The 11361-nt window shown below is 35.8% G+C and overlaps 1 non-coding gene across 1 annotated transcript; it reads left to right on the top strand.

Annotated features, from left to right (window-relative positions):
- The first annotated feature begins 11201 nt into the window (after nt 1-11201).
- Nucleotides 11202-11274, top strand: Trnan-guu (transfer RNA asparagine (anticodon GUU)). The gene has a single exon. It is a non-coding gene; the product is annotated as a tRNA-Asn (tRNA).
- Nucleotides 11275-11361: the final 87 nt, after the last annotated feature.

Consider the following 11361-nt stretch of genomic DNA (forward strand, 5'->3'; position numbering starts at 1 on the left):
AATTAACCGCATGCATTTTTGCGAACACCAGATTTTTATCGTCATAACTCGCTTATTGTGTCTCACTTGTGCCAAACTTTTTAGCTCTTCCACTTTGGTGGGTCCCCACAAATTAATTACTGCTGTGTACCAGTGACGTGGACTAAATGGCCGATGTGACCGCCCAAAAATATTACTAAAACGTTTTAGATAGTTTTCTATTTTATATTTTTGAAACTATACAATGTGTTCGTAGCTAGATTTTAACAAAAATTATTTATTTTCCGACAAGAAAATTGATGAAAAAATATAAGATAATCCGGTATTGAAATCAGTAGGTTTAGCAAGAGCACACGTTTAAACCAAAATGATGGTATTATGGAACACAAACAGAGCCTGACAAACTTTTTACCCAGGTGTGGGAAATAGTTCCTGTGGACATGTATGGAACTGGAACCGTGTGGATTACACACTTAGCTAGTTTTAAATTAATTTAAATTTTCTGGCAAGATTGTATGTACTGTATTGCAGACTCGAAGAACTGTCAAAACCAATAATAAATAGTTTCTTATGTCTATATTTAGGTAATCAGCAATTAGGACGAGGTTTAAGCCAATCTATGTTAATAGGTACTTAATGAAATATAGCCTGAACCGAAATGGGTAGCTTTCTAGTACCCTTAGGCCTTATTAGCAATCCGGATTTGCAAATACCTAAGTAGGTAAGTATGTTTAATTTCTATTACTGAAAGAGCCTATTTCTTTAAAAACTCCTATCAAGATTAAGTGCCTATTCAAACGGAGTATAGACCAATTCCCAGGGTAAGCTATTTCTATTTCTAGACCCTTCGATATCCATTTTTTCTACGCTCTAACTTATTATAAATTAATGAACACTGGACCTATAAGTATGTCCATTATTAGTACTTCTCCTCTACGTAGAAAAATCCATATAAAACCTATTTAGAAACCCGGTAGATTAAAAATCGTACTTGGGATATAATGACCATAGTTTTTATAGAAGCACTTGCCTTGCAATGAGAGGGGTCATAACTTGGTGTTGCCAGGTTATGTAAAATAAACTAATACGTACTTTTTAGCTACAGAACAAGCTGCACATTATACTTAATGATTTAAGCTCTTGCAGGTAGGTATTTTTATTTTACTAATGCATTCCGATATTGGCATAAAATCTTCTTCTTCTTCTTAGCGTTTATCCCTTTATATTGGCATAAAATATGATACATATACATTTTGATGATGAATTTTTGATGAACACAGATGTCATTGCCGTATTTCTATTTTTTTCGTTAAAATACAAAATCTCCAAAAATAAAGATTTGTTAGTTTTGTTTAATTTAACGTTGTTTATCTATATTCTTACTTATTTCGAATAAATAAAAAAGGAACTTCTCTTCCAAATTATTATTTTATTAATGCCATGACGTCCGTTTTTTTTATCTTAGTAGATTTATTGATTTCCAGTCTGGCAACACTGAACATCTGACCCCTGGTCTAGGTAGGCAGCTGGACTACTAGCGACCCTCCTCTCGCGTCAATTAATAATAAGTCTTTATTGCAAGATTGTTTGTCCTCCACAATCAAAGATTTTGCAAAAAAATACGCGTAGATGAGGCACTGAGTTATATGTGCCTAATAATTTTAACGCAACTGCTTTTGAAAAACAAATTGTACATTATTTTACGGTTTAACTTATTGTTCAGCTCTTAAGAGATATCATACATTTGGAACATCAAATGCAATATACAAGTTAATAAACTTACCATGTGCTAACCGACCGTGTAAAATGGTGTCCCGATATTTAGTTAGATATTTGTTTAGATTCTTCTAAAATATTATTTTCTTGATTCAAATATACCGCGTATAATTTAGGTGTAATCTTACGTAAATAATAAATAATGACGTTCCAACGTATAGCGCAAAATAGAGCTTTCATATCTACTACCGGATTTTCCGCGCGTATAGAGCGTATACTCGCGACATCATCTATAACACCGTATGCATCGTTCTCGAAAAATCAAGCAGAAAATACGCTGGTGTGAAAATGCTGTCATGTACAGTCAACCTCAGGTCAGTGGTAACAGTTTTATTGGAAAATCGTCCTTATTACTATTGAGTTAAGGTGCATGACAGTTACCACTGATGTGCGGTCTACCGTACAAAGCATCTGTCAAATATTGCCGCCAATTCTCGCTATAAAAAATCAATTTCAATTTAGAATTTTACTCTATGGCGCTCTATTAACTGTGGCCCAACTGGCCAGTGGGTGCTATAGAAAAAAACAAATTGTCCATTGTCTATGTACTAAATGGGGTTGCGTTCGGCATTCACATAAAATCATGGAGAATAAAATGACTAGCGGAGATGGCATAACGGAAAATCTCCTAAGAAAGTAGCGCGACAACATGCGGGTGTTGGGGGAACGAGGAACGTTACTGTCTCCGCCCTTACACGCCTTCTTTGGACCAGATTATTTTTGTAACACCATAAATAGTTGACAGATGTCTCAAAGACCCCGAACGCCTCGTTAGTTCACTTGTAACTGAACCTATAGGTCATACCCACTGTACGGATTTGACCTAGAAGAAGGCTTGACCTACCCGCATTATGGCATCTCCACTCATGTTTCTTTACTCCGTGCATAAAAACTATTTTGCAGTTTATAAAATGTTTTAGACGTGATTTCAATTAAATCTTGTGGGTTGTTTGTTTATTGTTTTTGCTTGACCAGTGAAGTTGTGTAAAAGGGGGTTTTCTTTTGTAATGAACTATGAGCTAATGCGAAATAAAAACGTTGTTGACCCTTTCTTAATGTTGTAAGGTCTTTATAGAATTTATGTACAGAAAGTACTCAGATTCAGATTGACTATAAAATTTATGAGACGTGATTAGAATACAATTTGGAGGAATGGCTTGTGTCTAACATGACTAGGATTTCGAAAATATATATTATACTACCTACCTTATTATAAAACTTACTTAATATTATAAAGAGCTGGCTTTATTTCTAGAGTCGGGTCATTAATTTTTTTCATTATTTTGGTTTAGTTACTAAATCGATTTTATTTAATTTACATGTAATTATTTAGTATAAATAATATAGAATCTTCACACATACACACAGTCCCGCAGTAAGCTAAACAGCCCAAAGGCTGGAGTAAACAAAAATATTATAACTAAACTAAAATGAATGCAAAAGTAGAAACTAAACGTATTCACAAACGTTAGCCTTCGCATTGAACGCGGTCTTCAACGCTTTTACGCAATTCAGCATCGTGTAAGAGCAGTTTTAGGGTTCCGTAGAGAATAAGGGATCTTTTGGTCTTGCTATGTCCGTTGTCTTATAAATCTGACTGTATGTATGTATATGATAGATAAATCATTATGATGCTAGATTTTGTCTTCGACTTCATCTGCACTGAAAAGTTAACGTCTATGTGTAATGTATAATAGCTGTTTCCCTCGAGAATTCTCAGAGGGAACTACTGCAAAATAAATAATCATCTGCATCTGTGCCAAATATGTATTATGCAAATTGCTAATGCATAGGTTTTTATGCGGTTTTCACCAATAAACATCAGCCATCTTTTTTATTTACAACAAAATATATACAGAGTTTCTACTATAAAAAAATAAAAGAGATATTGTCTACATTATAGCTAAAATGAGTCGAAAATTCCTCCTTATTGCTGTCGACTCATACAGAGATAGTTAATCATCGAGCTAGCTAACAATAATATTTTGGAAAAGTAAAATAAATGAGCCTCAAATACGACGTTTCTTTCCTGAAAAGTTGACTCTTCGTATTACATTTTGAAGAATACCTACAGAACCGTACACTTACATTAGCCAAACACACTTGGCTTGTTTTTCCTTCAGTTTCCCTCCACTGTCTTTATAAATATACTGGGAGCACTGTACGTTTTTTTTTTCATATTATTTTTACATGGTTTATGATGAGAGGCAGAACGTAGTTGCCTTTGCAAAGCGGTACAATAAGAAAATGTTGCAGCTTTATTTCTTGTCTTTGCTTTGCTTGTGTGAATTTGGTTTTTTAGTTTTGTTTATTTGTTGTATTTTAGCTTGTAAGCGTATTTGGGCCCAACTTCATGATGTCAAATGTGGGCCTAGAAATTACGTGCCTAGCCTTTTCCTAATTATGTTTCAATCGGCGTTAGCCAGAGTTACCTGATCTCCTCGAGCCTTTGTAAAATTGGGTCTACTTGTGTACGAGTGCCTTTTAATTCGTACATTTCTTTATTATGAGTCCACATCAGTCCACATTGAAAAAAATGAACTTAATTGATTATACTCTACACGACACAATGAAAAATAAGAATTTGCTCATCATGACGCTATAGTTCAGTGCTAAAAGTTATCATAATTAACTTCCCTCTACTTATTCATGAAAAAGCATTGTCTACCAAAGGGGTCTTCAACCAAAGTAGTTCATTCCTTTAACCTTTATAAAATATAATTAAAAAGTTACCAGTTGTCAATAGACCTCCATCGAACCATAAACAAGCATCAAATGACACTCGAAAAAGAAAAAATAAATTCGCGCGCTTTTTACCCGCTAACAAGATATTGCGTAAATGTCATGGAGTTAGTAAATTGTGACGAGTTAGTTTTTTTATCTAAAATTATCAAAGAGATGACATTATTTTAAACTGAAGTACTAGGTACAGAATGTAATTTCATGCGGCTTTTATCATTTTTTTTGTGTCTTCCTCTGTGTTACAGAGAGCACGTAAAAATTGCGGGTCCCGGCGGCCATTTTGCACATTTTTGACAGTTATTACTTATTACGTGTTTCAAACGTTTCAAAAGCCTACAAATCTGACAACCGATCATACCAAGGAGTATCGGGTTGCTATGGTAACATGGTTGAAGAGATCAGATAGGCAGTCACTCCATATAGAACACTAGTATACCCCTGCTAAACTACAACCCGATTTTAAACAAAGAAAAGGCTAGACAGATGACTTAAAATAACTATTATGACTAACAAGTCTATCCTCCCTTCTAAAATATTAGTAGCTGCATGTAATGCGTACACCGTCGGTCGGGAAATCACATTAATGCAACGCTGTGGTCTAATTTAACTATAAAAGTGTGTGCTTTCCCTCGGCACTGGCGCGATCAAAGGGGTGGCCAGACTTAGGAATGGTTAGAGGTGGCATAAGGGTAAAACTTGAGAGATACTGAAAATGTACCTTGTTATTGAAAATTTTCTTTTGCTTTGAGTGATCTACACTTATTCTAGTTTTATTGAAGTCGTTTTTGAGATTGTGATTTAAAGTTAATCTCTTACGAGTTTTGTACCGCACAGTCCTTAAAAAGAATCAGCAAATCAAATTTGCAACTCAATAGTACTGAAGAAGCTTAAACCATTCAAGGATGCAATTTTGGTTTATCTATGCTCGACAAAACTTTAATTTCCACCACAAAACATATCACCATCATCATCAGCCTTTTTAAAGTCTCACTCCAGACCACATTCCTCTCACACACAGAAAACGACCAAGCGTTAATCACCACGCTTGCTCAAGTCCTCTCTATACCATCCCAACTCTACAACCACATACGAAGGTCTACGGCCTCTGAAGAGTCTGCGTGTGCCAGTAATCGGTGTTTAGCGGAGCGCCCGCTCGCATAATGTGGAAACCAACGTGTCCCATATACAGGGAGCTTAGGGCATAAGATGCTGGTTAAGCTTACATACATGCATTTTTTTAGTAAAGAAAAGGGTGTTTTTAATGTCTTTATCTTGGATGGTTTGAGGGCTAAGTGATAGCCGCACGGTATGATGAGTAACCATAGGTATATTTATGTCATGACGAGTTCTAATGTTTAGCAAGGCATGGTAAATGGTAGGTCCCGGCTGTCATTTGTTCGGCGGCAGTTGTTTCGGTAGTTACAATTCAGAAAGACTGATAAACAATAAAGCCACGTATTCACTGAGAAACAATTGTTTATAAACGCCAAATAAACCTATTGTAAACATCTGACGGTGTGGACGGCAGTTCCGAAACATTGTTGCTGTAAACATCTACGTGATGTTTCAGAAACTGTGTATCTGAAACATTGTTTCCCAGTGAATACGTGGCTTAAACCACGGGGTACTGTGTAGATAACTGATTTTTATCGATGCGGGAAAATAGTTGTTTCAGTATGCGAATGAAAATCGGGAAGACGATTTTTCATTTATTTAGTGCATCGCTTAAATCAGAAATTAGACAATGATTAACATAAGCCCAAAGAATTAGAAATTCGTGTTAAAACTGGTGGGCTTAAGATCAAATCAATCAAAATAAATCAAATCATTATTTCATTTAGGCCTTAACAAGCACTTATGAACGTCAAAAATTATAAATAAGGTTGATTCTAGTAAATAAATGATAATAGATAAATGTACATACAGGGACATCGACGTCAAAAATCATCAAATGACCCCTCCCGCTGTGGGTTAGCAGCGGTGAGGGAGCGTCAGACTCTTACTGACTAAAAACCGCCGTGTTCCGTCGTAGGCCTTTTATGTACCAGGGCCGCGGTAACTCATTCGAAAAACCCGCAGCACTATCTACCAGACCTTGGGCTAAGTTGCACTAACACTATATGGAGTAATCTGAATTAAATAACTTGAATTTAGCACGTCCACCCATCTAATTCCTAACCTCATTATCTCCAGCTTAAAACCAAATTTTACCTCAACTTTGCAATTTATTCGTGTACCTACTCCTCAAGATGTTTGAAGTATCATTGTATAATATTATCTTAACTCAAGGACTCACGAAAGCTGTATATATATGAATATAAGAATTTCCTGAAAACTGAGACTTTACTTATAAATAATTCATATTTTTTCTCGTGCTTAAGACGGCCTCAACAAAATCTTGATATTATATTACAAACTGTTATGGAAGTATGTATTTTGGTATTCATATTTATTATATGAAGTAAAGATGTCATTCTGTCTGCTGGTAGGTATGTATTAAATCATATACAGTTATGTAGAAACACTATATACCTGAAGAACTGTAGGTAGAGATTTCGATAAATAACTAGCTTTGCCAAAATTAAGTACAAAACTCTGAAATTATATACTGCGCATGTGCGAAGCAAAGGACTTTTCTACTACTGAAAAAGATGTATTAATTTAATTCTTCTCTAAGAAGTTCAAAACCAATACGACCAAATTGTTTTGTACAAACACAGCTATACAGGTTCAATTACCCCAGAAAGTATGCAAAAAAAGTTATCTTGTGGTTCTCACGAAAATGCTTCACAACTTTCAAAGAATAGACACCATAAAATAACAAAAAAAATAGTTTTTTTGTCATAAAACTACCGTGTAACTTAAGACCACTACTTCAACTACAAAATAGAAAAAAGGAAACAAAAATCACATAAAAAAGAAAAAAAAAACTATTTTCTACCGACTCGTTCCCCCTTACAAGACAAGATGGCGTCATGCCTCTCTTGACATATTTCTATTCATTTACATCAAAGACTTACCCCTCACAAACCATAGACTATGTACTTTTGAATTACTTTGCCTAGGCACAAACCTAGACTAAAGGGAGGGGTAGCTAGGGTAAACTAGTGGAAAATATATGGTAAGTAGTGTAGGATATAATTATGTTGGTAAGGGGTCGGTTAATGGCTACCAGTGTCTGTGGTAGGTACACTTGTAAGAGTAGTGTCTATGGTGTACTTGTACCTTTATATTTTTTTGATATTATTTTGTGACGTTACAGTTACAGCCTTTTTTTATCGTCCCACTGCTGGGCTGCGGCCTCCTCTCACACGGAGAAGGATTGAGCATTAATCACCACGCTTGCTCAATGCGGGTTGGTGATTTCAGACTATATACTTATATAAAGCGACGAATGAAAGACAATTGCATGCGGCAGAGATGAGAATGTTAAGAGGTATGTGTGGAGTTACGCGAATGGATAGAGTGAGGAATGAGTATATAAGAGGAAGTTTGAAAGTAGCGCCGGTATCAGAAAAACTGCGTGGAAACCGGCTGTCGTGGTATGGGCATGTGATGCGGAGGAATGAGAGTCATGTTGTGAGGAAGGTAATGAGTATGAACGTGGACGGATATAGTGGAAGAGGAAGACCAAAGAAACGATGGATGGATTGTGTGAAAGTAGATATGGTAAGAAAGAATGTTACTTGTGAGATGACGGCAGATAGAAGCGTATGGAAGAAGAAAACATGCTGCGCCGACCCCAAATAAAATTGGGATAAGGGCAGGAGGATGATGAGTCCAGGTTTCCTAAAGATGTTTTCCTTCACCTTTTTATCAGCCATTGGTGTCTACACCAATTTTGTGACGTAAATGAAAGAATCTTGGAATTATACAATATAAACGACCATTTCTTTTAAAACAACTGTTAAATTTGATTTAACGTGAAAATTCACAGAAAATTAGTTTATCTTGTAAGTGAACTTGGGCCTTATTATAACAAAATCTGTGTAGGTATTAAATCGATGAGGAATGTGAGTTTAAAAGCCTCTTTGAGAGAGGTATGCCTCAAATTTCATTTATATTATCTGCTATTGAATATAATTAAGTAACTAGCTTCTGCTACCAAGTAACTTTGTTTCCATAGAGCTCTTCTTAGCTGCTGACTTTTTAAAATTCTGTATTAATAAGAGCCTACATCAAAAGCATACCTACAGCAAACCAATAGTTTTTTTAAAAAGATTATTACGTTAATGGTAATCGCGAATGTAATCAAACATTTTAGTTGGTCGGTTACATACTTGATCTTTATAACGTGAGCCCTACCAATCATCTCCATACTGATTTATGAGCCCTATCTACTAAACTATTGGCCGACTTCGTTATACAACAACCGATCCGTTTTTCGATTGCACATTTATATTTATCTAATCAGAATACAACGGATACACAGCTTATTGAAATCGGCAGTAAGAGGCACCAAAATCACCACCAACTTAATAACCCAAAGACAGAACGCAAAAAAAAATCGCGCAACTCAACCAAAGATTCATTAAGAAACTTCAACGCTATCCCCATCTCTTCAAACAAAAAGTTCTCATTCAAAATAATAAACTGACTGATATAGAAAACCTTGACCAGCTTAACCGGGACCCCCTCGCCTTCCTTAGACCCCAAATTTGGAACTCCCCGAGGGGTCTTTGAAGGGAAATGAGGGGTCTTTGTAAGTTGGTTGCGAACGCGTGACATATCGGTACAAAGCCTATTATGATTCGACAAAGGAGACCTACCCTCTTTCACACCTACCTCTCTTTAAAATGTGATGCGGTATTTGTGTACATGGAATTAATAATTTTGGGTTGTGTTTTTAAATAAAATTATGGAGTTTCTGTCTGAGACTTATTATTTTTTGCATAAGTAACTGTGTAGGTTTTGAAATAAAAACTTTTTTGACTATGAGACAGTGCACCTAATCTATGTAATTGATTCATACTTCATTTCTGATTTCCAATTTTCACCGTGTTAACTTTTTAAAGTATCGTACATAATTTGGACTTCTTTAATTACAACACTGCAGAAAAAACCTCAAAGCAGAAAATTAACAGTAATCAAACTGTAGGTCCTATAAATTAATCTACGAAATTTTCTACCCCACCAACTCAAGCTGCGCATTAATTATTAAAAAACTACCGTATCCATAATTCGCCGCTCTAGTGCAATCATTCACACCTCTGATAGCGTCAAGAGCCACTCGAGAAGTGTGGGACTCCATGATTTCTATAATGAACATTGCTTTTGCCATACAACCCCATACATATGCATGGTATATTATGTACTGTGCAATGTACGTATTGGGGTATCTGTCTATGATAGTTAGGGGATCTTTCTATGCCTAGTCTAGCTATAAGTATGGCTATGGTTACATCTAAGGCCTTTTGTATGTACCATGCTATCTGTGGTAACTGATGATTTTGGTCTAGAACGAAATGCGATGTAACAAGTAGCTTCTAATGCGGGTCTACGGGGACGAGAACGTTACGTTTTCAGTTTCGTTTTCAAACGTTTTCTACGTGTGCTTTGGAACCGTTCATTTTTTAAATATCATAAATATCTTATTAGTTCACTCGTTACTGATTGTTTTGGTCTGAACTTTCGAGTTTTTTCGTCCTAAAACTATCTTTCACACTCATAGCTCATTACCGTCCTGTCCAAAAGTCTTACCACCTGTTCAGCGATTCTGACTCTCTTATAAACCTAAAGTATATTCTATAACGCTCACCAAGTTCATTTTTGTCATTAAGTTAAGGCAGGAGCCTCGGTAAATGTATTAAAAAGGCAATTTTAGGCAATTACTAGGACCGCCCGCTCTAATCCTTGGGAAAGTGTGCTAAGTGTAAAAGGTCTGGTTCAGATGGTAATATTGTTGTAAGATTAAACAGAAGCTGACTTTGAAAAACGATTTAAAAATAAAATAAAATCTAGCACTGTAAGCAGGCTGTGCACTCGCTTTGTGTGGTGAATTGATCTACAATTTAGGAATAACTTTCTAAATTGTAGAAAACTGCATAAAAATCCGTACCGTTATTTTTGAGTAAATGAAACTCCGTATCCCTCCTAATGATATTCGTAATACAGTCTTTGTTTTCGAAAAATACCAATGAAATAAAAAGTGGAAGTAGATAAGGTATATAATCCCTTGTGAAATTATAACATTCAGAGTTACTAATTTCACGATCAAAAAACTTGCAGCAACTAAAAGTGTTTCTGTATGAACAAGACATTATTTCATAAGACCTAAGTGATTAGAAATTTTAGCTTAAATTCTGTGCCAAGGTATCCTGCCTTCATCTTGAGCCAAGCTTCTATAAGTATTTTGTGGCCGGTAGATGGCGCCACTTATTCCATTTTTTATTTTAGACTAGGCTTTTTATATATTTATATTTTTTGAAATGTTTGCATACTTTAAATGACACCGAAGCTTGATTTGAAAAGTCTTAGTGTTAGATAAGCCCACTGATTGAGGATGGTTATAGGCGACTATTTTCCGGGTGCTTGGAGTAGCTCCTACTCAATCGGGTGAAATCACTGGTAGAAGCTAGTATGCCACATGAGTTAAGAGGGTGATGACATACAAATAGCAAAAGGGCGAGGGCAAAGGTGGTGTTTTCTAAACATACATCTGATTATAAAAATTCCAACAGTTATATTCGGATTTAACAACAATAGCCTCCGTGGCGCAATGGCTAGCGCGTTCGGCTGTTAACCGAAAGGTTGGTGGTTCGAGCCCACCCGGGGGCGATAATAATTTTGGCTGCTTGTGTTTAGTTTGATTTGGCTATCGTCTCAAATTACTGTAGCTTATCCTTGAAGTTAATAATTATCTAA

The sequence above is a fragment of the Helicoverpa armigera genome, chromosome 27, assembly GCF_030705265.1.
Source record: "Helicoverpa armigera isolate CAAS_96S chromosome 27, ASM3070526v1, whole genome shotgun sequence".
In the NCBI taxonomy this organism is placed as follows: Eukaryota; Metazoa; Arthropoda; class Insecta; order Lepidoptera; family Noctuidae; genus Helicoverpa; species Helicoverpa armigera.